Genomic DNA, 11,793 nt, shown 5'->3' with positions numbered 1-11,793 from the left:
TTTTTTAATTATAATTTTCTAATATAATAAATTTAATTCTTATTAATTTATAATAAAAATATTAAAATATTTTTTAATTGTTAATTTAAACAAATCCTCGAACGAGGATTTTTCAACCCTGACCCCGACCCCCCAAAACGAGAAATGGGGCAAGGATGATTATTAAAAATTCCCACGAGGATGGGGATGGGGAGTGCATCCCGCCCCGACCCGGTCCCGTTGCCATCCCTAGTTGGGTACCTTATCCTTAGGACACTATGGATGTGGCCCGCTTGTATTTGATATAAACGATGTGATCCCGAAATTGTTCATGTGGAGACATACGAATGGGGGAATCCTATGCAAATGATGTTTGTATAAGACCGAATTATGAAATAGTCACTTTTCTTTATAACCCCGTTTACTGTTAAAACTGGCTATTTCAACTCGATAACTTAAGGTAGCTCGATCTCAATCCTAAGCTAACTATAAACTTCTATTTATTCGAGATTATCCTTTAATTTGCATGGGTGAGAGTGTCCCAACATCGTCACTTAATAAGCCTCCCATTTTAAGGGTAAGACTGGGTAGATAGCTGGGGACTGATGTGTTATTTTATGTGGTGAATTAATGAAAGGAATTGCGGTGATGGAAAGTGCATTGTGCAACAAGTTTTCTCAGCAGAACTCAAGTATAAATCCTACTGAGTTTCCTAGTAAGTCCAGGGTCGAACTCAGGGACTAAGGAAAATGATATGCGGTGATAATTCTTAAGATAACTTTGCGGTAACAAATAAATTAATGGTTTGGTTGGTTGTTGTTTAAAGTATAAAAAGTATGCGGTGGATTTGAGAAAAGATTGATTATGCGATAGATACACTAAGTATGTGGAGGAACGGGTTGAGAATGTCTTTAGCTAGCATTTCCCGAGAATGCATTCAAACTATGCGATCATGCTACACTCATGCGACAACAATTCATTTTCCAATGCAAATGCGGTAGCTCCTAATTCTAGGACGCATGCAATGAATGCAAGAATATCTATAGAGCTTATTCCTAAGTCTCTTCTTCTTGCCTATACAATAATGCAAGATGCACACAAGGACAAGGTGACCGTATACAATCATAGCCTATCTCTAGGATGCATGCGATGCATTAATAGCAAACAACGCTTATTCCTAAGCTCCTATCTCTTGATTATGCATTTTTAATCTGACTCTCCAGAGCCTAGATTCTAACCTGGCTTTTTGAAGCCTAGATTCTATCCTTAGACTACCCTCCTGAGTATCTCTAATGGACGAATGACGCATACATAATACAAGATAATCGCATAGAATGAAGATCCTTAGTTATGCTAGCTAGGTACTTCTCAACCTATTCGACAAATTTAGCTAGTCATGCATAATGTACAGAAAGTGAACAGATATAAGGATGTAAATTCCATTTCTATAAATAAGTTCTGAGTACAAAATGACAATGAAAGATAAGGGTAGAGAGCCTGGTAACAATTTCTTGCTTCCCAAGGCTTTTACACTGTTAACTCTATTCTATTCAAAAGATGTTCCTGCTTCTGCAGGAGTTAGCCCTCTCTCTGATCTCGATGCTTCTGGCACTCTTCCAAGTTCACTGGAACGATCTCTCAGTAAAATCTCACTTCCCTTGCTTTCGCCTTCTAAGTAAAAGAAAAACTAAGAACAAGGCTACTTCTAACTATGGAGAAAATTATTTAACTGTCGAACTCCTTCTTTGAAAGTGGCCTCTGGTATTTATAGAGCTTCGGGGTGAAAGGCTTCTTCTCTCTTATGATTTCACTGATGGGATGATATTAATTCTCTGTCTGATGCGTTGAATATTTGTCACCGAAAAGTTGAGTGTACTTGTTACAGTAATTCGTTAACGGCTTGTCAACTTAATTCGGAATCAACCGTCATCAGCTTTTCTATCCCATCGTGATTTATTATGCTTTTTACCCAGATGCGCTCACCAAAGTTGCACCAACTCTATGCGCAACCTTCTCGAGCAAATATTCGCAAGCGTAAATGATAGCATAGCCTTGCGTTAACGCAATCTCTTAATGCGCTTAGCTGTTGATCGCATTTTTCACCTTGCGTCAACGCATATTCTGTACAAAAATACATAAGTTAACTGTTTTAATGCGATGGATGCACGGTCGTAATATTGTGAACTTAATGCTTTTGGACACAATATTGTATATTTTTATCATCGCAAACCTACATTGTTTTATAACTTAGCACTGTAATAACGTGTATTTCTGCCCATTATCAGGGACATAGTCTTGCAAGATGGAATTCACTCCTATTCGATTTTAAGGTTAGCAAATAGGTTGTGGAGTCTTTAACAAGAGGCCCCGCCCTCTCTATGACTGAGAGGGACTTGGTTTATTGGTAAGACCATAAACCAATTGTTTATTAGTGGATCAGGGGAGACTTAAGAAGCAAGATGTATTACAAGGATAAAACGGTAATTTTGACCTAGTTGTTAATACGAGCTTCCTGTGAAGGATTGACTTACTGATCATGGTTAAATCAAGTGGACATAAATATATCTATAGCAAAGAGAGTGCAGCTATTGGGCTTTAATGGAGTGATCTGGTAGTTAACGAATGTTGGTTAATTCGGTTAAAAGAGTTTAACCAATTAGCCTTAGATAGTTGGAGCGCATTATCTGTAGCTTCATTAGGTCCCCTATTAGCTCACAAGCGGACTAAACCTTAGAATAGTGTGATGAAAGAATTTGAAATGTTTAAATTCGAATTTGGGAATTATTAATTATATATGGTTTAATTAAACGTTTAATTATCAAATTAAACGAAATTGGAGTAATTAAAAATATTTAAATCGGATTTAAATATTATATATGAATAAGGATTCATATTAGGAATTGGTGCTTTAATAATTTAATATTTGATATTAAATTATTTTGATTAATTAAAGTGTTTAATTAATTAAAATTAATTCTATTTAAAATTAAAGAATTTGGTTTTTTAGGAATTCAAAATTAAAAAAATCATTTTAATTTGAAATTTGAGAATTTTAAATTTAAAATGATTTTGAGGGTTGGTGGATTTATCTAACATTTTCCAACCAAGCCTTCCATCTTGATTCTACTTCTTGTTGGTGATGTTGTGGTGTCATCTTCATGTAATTTTGAATTGCATGAACTTATTAGATAAAAGAAATACTAATTCCAATAATTCATTCATGCAAAATGAATAATTAAGTGAGAAATGTTATCTCTCAAAGACACACACCTCAAAACTGTTTATTCTCCAAAACTCCCTCAAATTGACTTTCATTTTGGATCCCACAATCCAATCTAAGGCCAAAAGATAGTAGGAAAGATACTTGTGGTATTCTACAAGTTGTTGGTGAGAAGATTCTAGCTGAAGATTGGAGCAACAAGGTTGTACTCATAAAACCCTATTTTCTATTTTTATGACTTGCATGTTTTAGATCTAAAATTAATGTAGTTAAAGTGCTTAAGATACTAATTGCTTCCACATGTTGAATGTCAACACTATCATTTGGTATCAGAGCATGAATGAAGCACTCAATTTACATTAATTTTAGCTTGGTGGGTGTTTTTCATAGGTTGTATGAAACGGGTGCTGATATGGATTTTTTTTTTTCCAGTTTTGGCATTAGATTACTCTTTAATTCTATTGAAAAAGTTGTAATTGGCTTTTTGTTTATGGGCCTTAATAGGTGATTAAGAGTCGGTAAATTTGTTAGAGGTAATAGATTTGAAATTAGGTTGTAATCGAAGAAGATTGGAAGAAAGCTCAACAGGTGAAATTGGAAAATGGTGTTTCTGTCTCGCAACGTCGCGACGCTGTTCAGGTGGTTCAGGCGGGCCAATTCGATCAGTTCAGATCATGGAGGTCTGGTTCAACTTGTTTTAGACTGGTTTAGACATTTTGATGCTCTGAAGGTTCGGTTCAGGCGGTTTGGAGTAGATTCAGGTCGATTCAGACGGTCCAGAAGCGATTCAAAGTTGTTTCAATCTTTCTTGTAATAATTTAGGTTTTTGCTTGATTAGGATGCCAAAACTGGTCCATATCAATGCGTGTTTAATTATTATATATTAAATATATGTTATAATTAAATAAATCTTGAATGAACATAATATATGCCATGTAGATTTAAAAGCCCACCATAAGAAGCATGTATCATGCATTGAAAGTATGTTATAATTAGTTATAATATATAATCACATAATTTAGAGTTTCATGTGTTTAATATAATTTGTTATATTAAATTATGAAATGCTTGGTGTATGTTATGGGTTGTTAGCATGTCTATAGTTTTATAAATTGTTATAAAATGAATTAGACATTTGAAATCTATAACAATCATAAATACATGCCACCTAGGGTTAACAAATAACAACTTGTTTTAATAGTTAAAATAATTCGTTATCTTATAAACATTTGGTTACAAACTCACCCGGGCTAAATCCTATCTAAGGCCGAAGATATTTAAGTTGACGGTTTATAGAATACCTGCTACCTGAGAATTTTAGCCAGTTCTTGAGCGTTGTTAACCCAGTTTTATGAGCATGTGTGAGCGATGTGAGGTAATAAATTGGTTTGTCACTTAGACACCGTAGGTTAAATCAAAATATAAACGTTATACTTGGATAAACACCTAGATTTAGGTTGTATTTATTAGTTGGAATATACTTAAGTAAGGATTTACCCAAAACAAATAGAACACTTTAGTGGAAGTTAATAATATATAAAATATATTGTTTTTAGCTCTCACGTCCCTAAGAGTTCACACCGTGAGATTTATACTCGGCTTCGAGTCACTTTAGGTGTGACCTCCATTCAGAAAGTGTTTTCATGGGTCAATAGCAAGATGAATAGGGGAAGTTGTTTATAGTAATGGGAGAAGGAAGTGTGTCAATATATCCTACCATCTCCTCCATTAGGTTGGACCATGAGATTCCTATGTTGCACTTACTGTCGTTTTAGGTTGTTTTAGCAACTATTCCCTCGGAGGGTTGTAACATAGGAGTCATAACAACTCAAGCTCTAGAAATGGATAGGGTCTCTTAGGTCAATTCCCAACTTTGACTTTCCAATTTGGTAGCATTGTTGGGGTCGACCTCTAAGGTCTTAAATTGGAGGGTTACACTTACAAGAGTTACTAAGTGTTAGTAAATTCTTGACAAAAAATGGTAACTAAATAACTATAGGAATAAAGTGTTATCTTGGAGTTAGTATTTAGTTAGGAATGTCTTGCTTCAGTGAAGAAGTATTTGACTGTCCCTCGGTAATATCTATTTTGACTCACTAAAGTATCGTTGCAAATAAATAATGAAATTTGGGTACATTATTACTTTTGCTAAAATTTGTTTGGATTTATAAAGCTATTTACTAATTATAATTTGTTTATATCTTCAGCATGTCGAATTCTTCTAAAAACACTTGCTTCCGATAAGTTTAATAGTTTTAAATATTCAACATGAAAATCAAATATAAATGCAATACTAGCAAATGATGTGCACATCCACTTTCAAATTAGCCACTTAATCTAGAAGGGAGTGTGCCGACAACAGTTACCAACCCTTTTGTGGCAGTTACCGCCTAGCTAACCCTTTTAACCTGTTTAAGAAACCTTCGAATAACATCTTTAACATTTAAGAACTAGCAGAACGTAAAACATTTATAGCAACCTCAGAGTTCCATAAATAGCAAATTTAAAACATATAAACAGAAATAAGGTTCAGTGGCCACACTCAAAACTAGTCCCTAATATGCATCATATGTGTATAGATAATTACATAATAGACACCTATACTTCCTCTTTCAACTTAATCCTTAAGTGGCAGAGTAGTAGTGCAGTTATTCTCTGGGGAGATGACCACTACCTGGGAGAATAAAAACATTTAAACAAGTGAACTACTAGCCCAGTAAGTGACTAATAAAATATAAACAACATGCTTTAAAACTGAAAACTGGCAAGCAAACTCATGAATAAAAATTTTATCATAGCATAGCTTAAAACATAGATTTACATATTCTTTAAGTTAAGAGAGAACCCTTTTGCTCAATCCCTCAGCGTTAAACCTTAGTTGGTGTGGAGTTCTCTCAACACAACCAATATTGACTTTACCTACGTGCATGTGTTTAATACTAAGTACCGTCATACTTTAGGTACTATTGCCCAGATACCTTCTCATTGTCCTTCAATATCGGGTTCTAACATTCATCATAAAACTCATACTTTGAAAGCATAACATCATAAATTATATGCTTTAACATATTTGCTAATAAACATCACTTCTAACGCATGCTCCTTGGAATGGTAAGTAATGAAATACTTAAGTCATGCGCATAAACTTCTTTAAAAACTAGCATGCGTTAATGGCTTATAGTATGCCTGGAAAATATTTTAATCATTCATATAGACAAGCATGAGTCTAAACCTTTCAATAAGCACGTGTTAAACATTTGAAAAAATATCAACTGTCACTCACAGCCTTTGAGCGTTCCTCCTAGGGTTGATAAACCCTTCCTATTGACATTAACCTTGTGGAAATGAAAAACATGTTTAGCTAAAGCTTATGGCTTCCTTGTGAGACTAACTTAGCCGCTGATTACGCTCCTGCCAGATGTAGTATATGGACGCACACCAGAAAACACGAAACAACTTACTACGCACCCCCTTACCCGACCCCACTTGGCACAACTAACTTAACTCTACATCCCAACCAGTCACCCGATGCGTCGAACCTAACTGACGTAACACACTAGACCACACCTCTCTCCCAAACCCACACTCAAAAAATAAATGATCCCACGATTCCACACCTCCCCCACACAAAAGACACCCCCTCTAACAACACACCTTAAATCGTCAACCAATCCCGCATACCCAACCTGTCCCTCACTGCTAAACACGCACAGAAGGAATGATGTGGAATGCCACCCTCGGCCCATAAAATACCAGTCCAAGACATTCTAGGACTACGAGGACGTATACTCTCCCAAGCACTAGCGATAGGAAATCGACCACTAGCATCCGGCACCCAAACCCGAATAATTCCTCTGCCCTCACGCTAATCCTCACTACCTGGATAAGAACCCCAGATCTCAAGCAGCTCCTAAGACACTGTTAGCGCCACTTGCGTAAACCTCTTCACCTCCAAGAACTCCGAAGAAACTGTGCTTCCAAACTACTTTGCATCATGAAACTACCGTAGACGCCGTAATGAATCCAAATCGTGGCCCCCGGCAGCCAGGATCCCACAAACAAAACAAACACGTCCATTCGCCAATCATCAACACAACCAAATGCTTGATCTATCTCTAACTTTGTAAGATAGCCCTCAAGCACCTAGACCTGCCCAACCTCACTTCGAACAGCCCACAAACGACCGCCCACGCAAAATATACGCCTCCACCCATGCCACCCAAAGTGGACCCCGATTTAATTAAGAAAAGCCAGAGCAGCGCTTCATAATAGCAACTTGGTTCCAAGAGGCCACGTGTTTCACACCCAACCCCCCTACCAACGGCCAAGCACAACCTCATCCCATGCCGCCCGTGCACACCCTCGATTCACCATAACTACCCTTCCATAATAACTACGTAATAGAACAATCAAACCTCATGAGTATACATACGCAGGCAAACAAGAATAATGCTACAAAAAAAACCTAAAGGACTATAAAAGACCTAACAAAGCTGCAACCTCCCAGCAAAGGCAGAAGGACCTCGCTGCCAGGCTTCTAATACGAGTTGTAATCCTCTGTATCAAAGGCGCACAATCCACACGCTCAACCCGGACCCGCCAATAAAGGTAAACCCAGATACCTAACAAGCAACAAACCAAGAAAGACACTCATATATGTAGCTAGTTCCTTCGCCTCCCCAGACTCCACACCCGCAACAAACATGGAACTCTTCCAAACATTTGCAACTAACCCAAACAGCTCTACAAACTCTGTCAATACTTGCCTCACAAACTCCAAAGAATCTCTCTTAGCTGCACAAAAAATCATCAAATCGTCTGCAAAAACCAAATGAGTTAGGCCCAAGCGCTCATACCGATCATGGAACCTAAACCACACAAGAGATTTATTCAACAACTTAGACAAGACCTTCATCACCATCACAAACAAAAAAAGGAGACAACGGATCCCCTTGCCTCAACCCCTTCCTACCAGGAAAAAACCCTTCAAGGGAACCATTAATCATCACAGAGAACTTAGGCGAAGTAATACAAGCCTTCACCCAACTAATAAACTGAAGGGGTGTACCTATAGCCAACAACACACCAAACAGAAAATCCCAATTCACCGAATCGTAAGCCTTCTGAAGGTCTACCTTTAACACACAACGCGACTTCCCTCTGCCCTCCTTATAGATCCCTACGAGCTCCTGACACAATAAAATGTTGTCGAAAATTGACCTACCCGGAACAAATGCAGATTGATTACCACTAATGAAATCAGACAACCACAACCGCAATCTCTCAGCTAAGATCCTCGAGATACACTTATACACAACATTGCAACATGAAATAGGACGAAACTCTTCTATAGGTTTAGCTCCCTACCTCTTAGGGATGAGAGTAATAGCAGTAGAATTAACTCTACCAGGCAGGTAACATGTTTTAAAAAAATTCAGCACAGCGTCACAAAAATCATCTCCAACCACACTCCAAGCAGCTCTGTAAAAATCCATCGAAAACCCATCTGGCCCAAGAGCCTTCCCAGACTTCATCGAGAATAAAACCTTCTGAATCTCTTCCCGACTCACTGGCCGACCAAGTGCCTCCATCCCCTCCTCGGGCCAGCTGAACTGTACAATAACCCCAATTCAGGCAGTAAGATCCCTATACCCCACATGTTGAGCCCTAAGCAACCCCGAAAGAATTCTACCGCCACCCCTACCACCCTGTCATGTTGGCGAGTCCCCCCAGCATCCACGACCATAAATAAACCACTGCAGCTGCGACGAGAACGAACACAACGATAAAAAAAAGTTGTGTTTATATCACCTAACTCCAGCCACCTAACCCTGGCCTTCTTCTAGAGCAACACCTCCTCCAATCTCGCCATTGACCAAAACACCTCAGTGGCCTGAGCCACCTCCGCACACACCGACTTTAAATCAGGATTCCTTTCTACCGCAGCCTGAGCAGCCTTCATAACCTGCCTAGCCGCCCGCACCTCATTAGCTAACACAGAGATACGCCTACCAAACGTTGCAAGAAAAATCCGCTTCACTGCCTTTAAATTTCGCACAAAACTAACCCTAAGAGGCACATCCTCATACCTTCTCCACACTGACCTAATAGTATCAAGAAAACCCTCTACCTCCGCCCAATGAGAAAAATAACGGAACGTAGGAGGCGGTCTACTCCTCGTCTCCCCGGTAGAAACCAAAAGAGGGCTATGATCAGAAATCCCCCACTGACTAACCCTAACCTCCGAATACGGAAAAGCTACCTTCCACGCCTCATTGGACAAGCATTGATCCAAGCGGCGCAAGATACCATTCCCCTGAAGTTTACTAGTCAGTTACCTGTCACACCCAACTCAACCAGATCCGCCTCCAATAACACCTCACTTATACACATCTAGATGTGTATAAGAGACAGGGCCTAGTCCAGGTAAACCAGTTACCTGTCACACCCAACTCAATCAGATCCGCCTCCAATAACACCTCATTAAACTCTTTCATCTCCCTCAAGCTAGGGCAACCACTAAAATCTTCTGAAATCTTTCGAACTACTACGAATAACATTAAAATCCCCCAAAACAACTCCAGGAAGCTGTCACGAGGCACACACATCTGAGATCATAAGTTCCTCCTCTCGCTGACGTGATTAGAGACATACACCGCACCAATATGTACCCTAGCACTGGATACAATATCCACTAAGATTCCTTTATATAATTATTCATCAACCAAAAATCATTCCATCAATTTTTTTTAAATAATGGTAAAAAGATACAAAAATATTGGTGTATAAAATTAAATATTATATATATCTTGAAAATTATTTTTAAAAAAAAAAACTATAAATATATGAGTGTATAATGGGAGAATTTTTCACTACCTAGTTTACATTCAATTTTAAAGAAAATGTCCATTTTACCTCCACAGATCAATTCGTTTTCTCCTAAATCTCACATCGATGCGTTGTTTCCTACATCTCAGTTGTGATCGAAACTGTCGACTTCCGTCACCTTACAAACTTAGGAGATGCAAAATACACTGAAAGCTTTAAAGGGGCGATCTCAACTCGGCGTACTTTTTTTTTATGGAATCGACTTCACGACCGGCTAACATCCATTGAAATCCACACACTGAAAACCCCTGTGCAAACTGAGACTACCCACGTCGGAACAACCACCCACATGCTGAAAATGCCTATGTAAAATGAAACTACCCACGCCGGAACACACACTCAAACAACCAACCCACGCCAGAACACATCCCAAAACAGCCACTTTCTGCGACCAGGTAACTAACGAACTTCGACGACACAATTGAAGAGCCACTCCAACCGGGTTCATCTATGGCGACAATTTCTCTATCTCTCATTTTGGTTTTTTTCCTCTCTATTGGCATTTTTTTTTTTTATCTCTATTGGAGTTATGCAGCTGCGACCAGGTAACTAAGAGTAAAGCCATCCATAATGAGCCCTAGGAATTGGAAGATGAGTTTATTTACAAAAATGCCATTGTGCATGATTACTCTAATACCCTCAGTGGGAAACACATTAATTTTCTTGATATTTTAATAAATGCCACGGTCGACTAGGCCATATGATGTTTTCGACTAAGATAGTGGAGGAGGTATTGAGAGGCTTGAACTAATATTTTATTTACATTATCAGTATCTAATTAGTTTAAGATTTATAAACTGATTAAAATTCTTCTTCAAATTTTGATTTAAAAAATTTAACAATCACCCGTTTATCTGGTTGTTAGGATTGATGAGGAGCTTGCCAAATTACTTCAATGAGTCACCCTTGCAAGAAGGGGAAAATTTTATTTCTTAATAGATCTCATTTATTTTTTCTTTTTTTTTTTCTTTTAAATGAGGCATCTTGTTTTTCAAGTCAATCTTTTCACATAAATTACCTTATTGAATCTTTTCGGTGACAAATTTTAGCCAACTTAATTCTAAAATTAAATCTTTTCGTATAAATCCTACCCACTCTTTACATAATATAAAAACTTTTTCTTTTACCTCTTTTACAAAATGATTGAGAAGATGATTTCTTTTATTAGAGAGATCGAAGTCTTCCAAAGAGAATAAACATTAAGGCTTTCATTTTTTAAACATCATGTAGGTTTGAAATTTGAAAAATCTATTATTTACAATGAAGGTGTTAGTAAAATCTAAATCTTTCCCTATATTTTAAGAATTTTAAAATTTTAGGATTCTATTGAGTAACAATATTTGCATGAATTTGGTTAACTCTTCCATTTTTTTTTATTTTTTATATTTAGATAATTTAGAAGAATTTATTTATTTTTCTATATTAAAACTCTCTCTTCTATCATATATATATTTTCATTCTTTTCTTCTAGGGTTCGAAAATACAGGCTCATATTCAATGTCGAATTTGTCAACAACAAAAGTTCTTATCAAATTACAGGAGGATTCGTGTTTGTCTTCCATACATACAAGAAATATTATAATTTACAAAGAGATTCTCCTCTAATTAAGGTTCAATTTGTTACTACTTATTTTAATTTTTTTCTTTTTAAATTTCAAAGTATATAATTATTATGAAATATATTCTTCATTTTTTGTCTCCAGAAA

Source organism: Benincasa hispida, chromosome 1 (assembly GCF_009727055.1).
Source record: "Benincasa hispida cultivar B227 chromosome 1, ASM972705v1, whole genome shotgun sequence".
NCBI classification, from domain to species: Eukaryota; Viridiplantae; Streptophyta; class Magnoliopsida; order Cucurbitales; family Cucurbitaceae; genus Benincasa; species Benincasa hispida.
Note: the sequence above shows the minus strand (reverse complement) of the source record.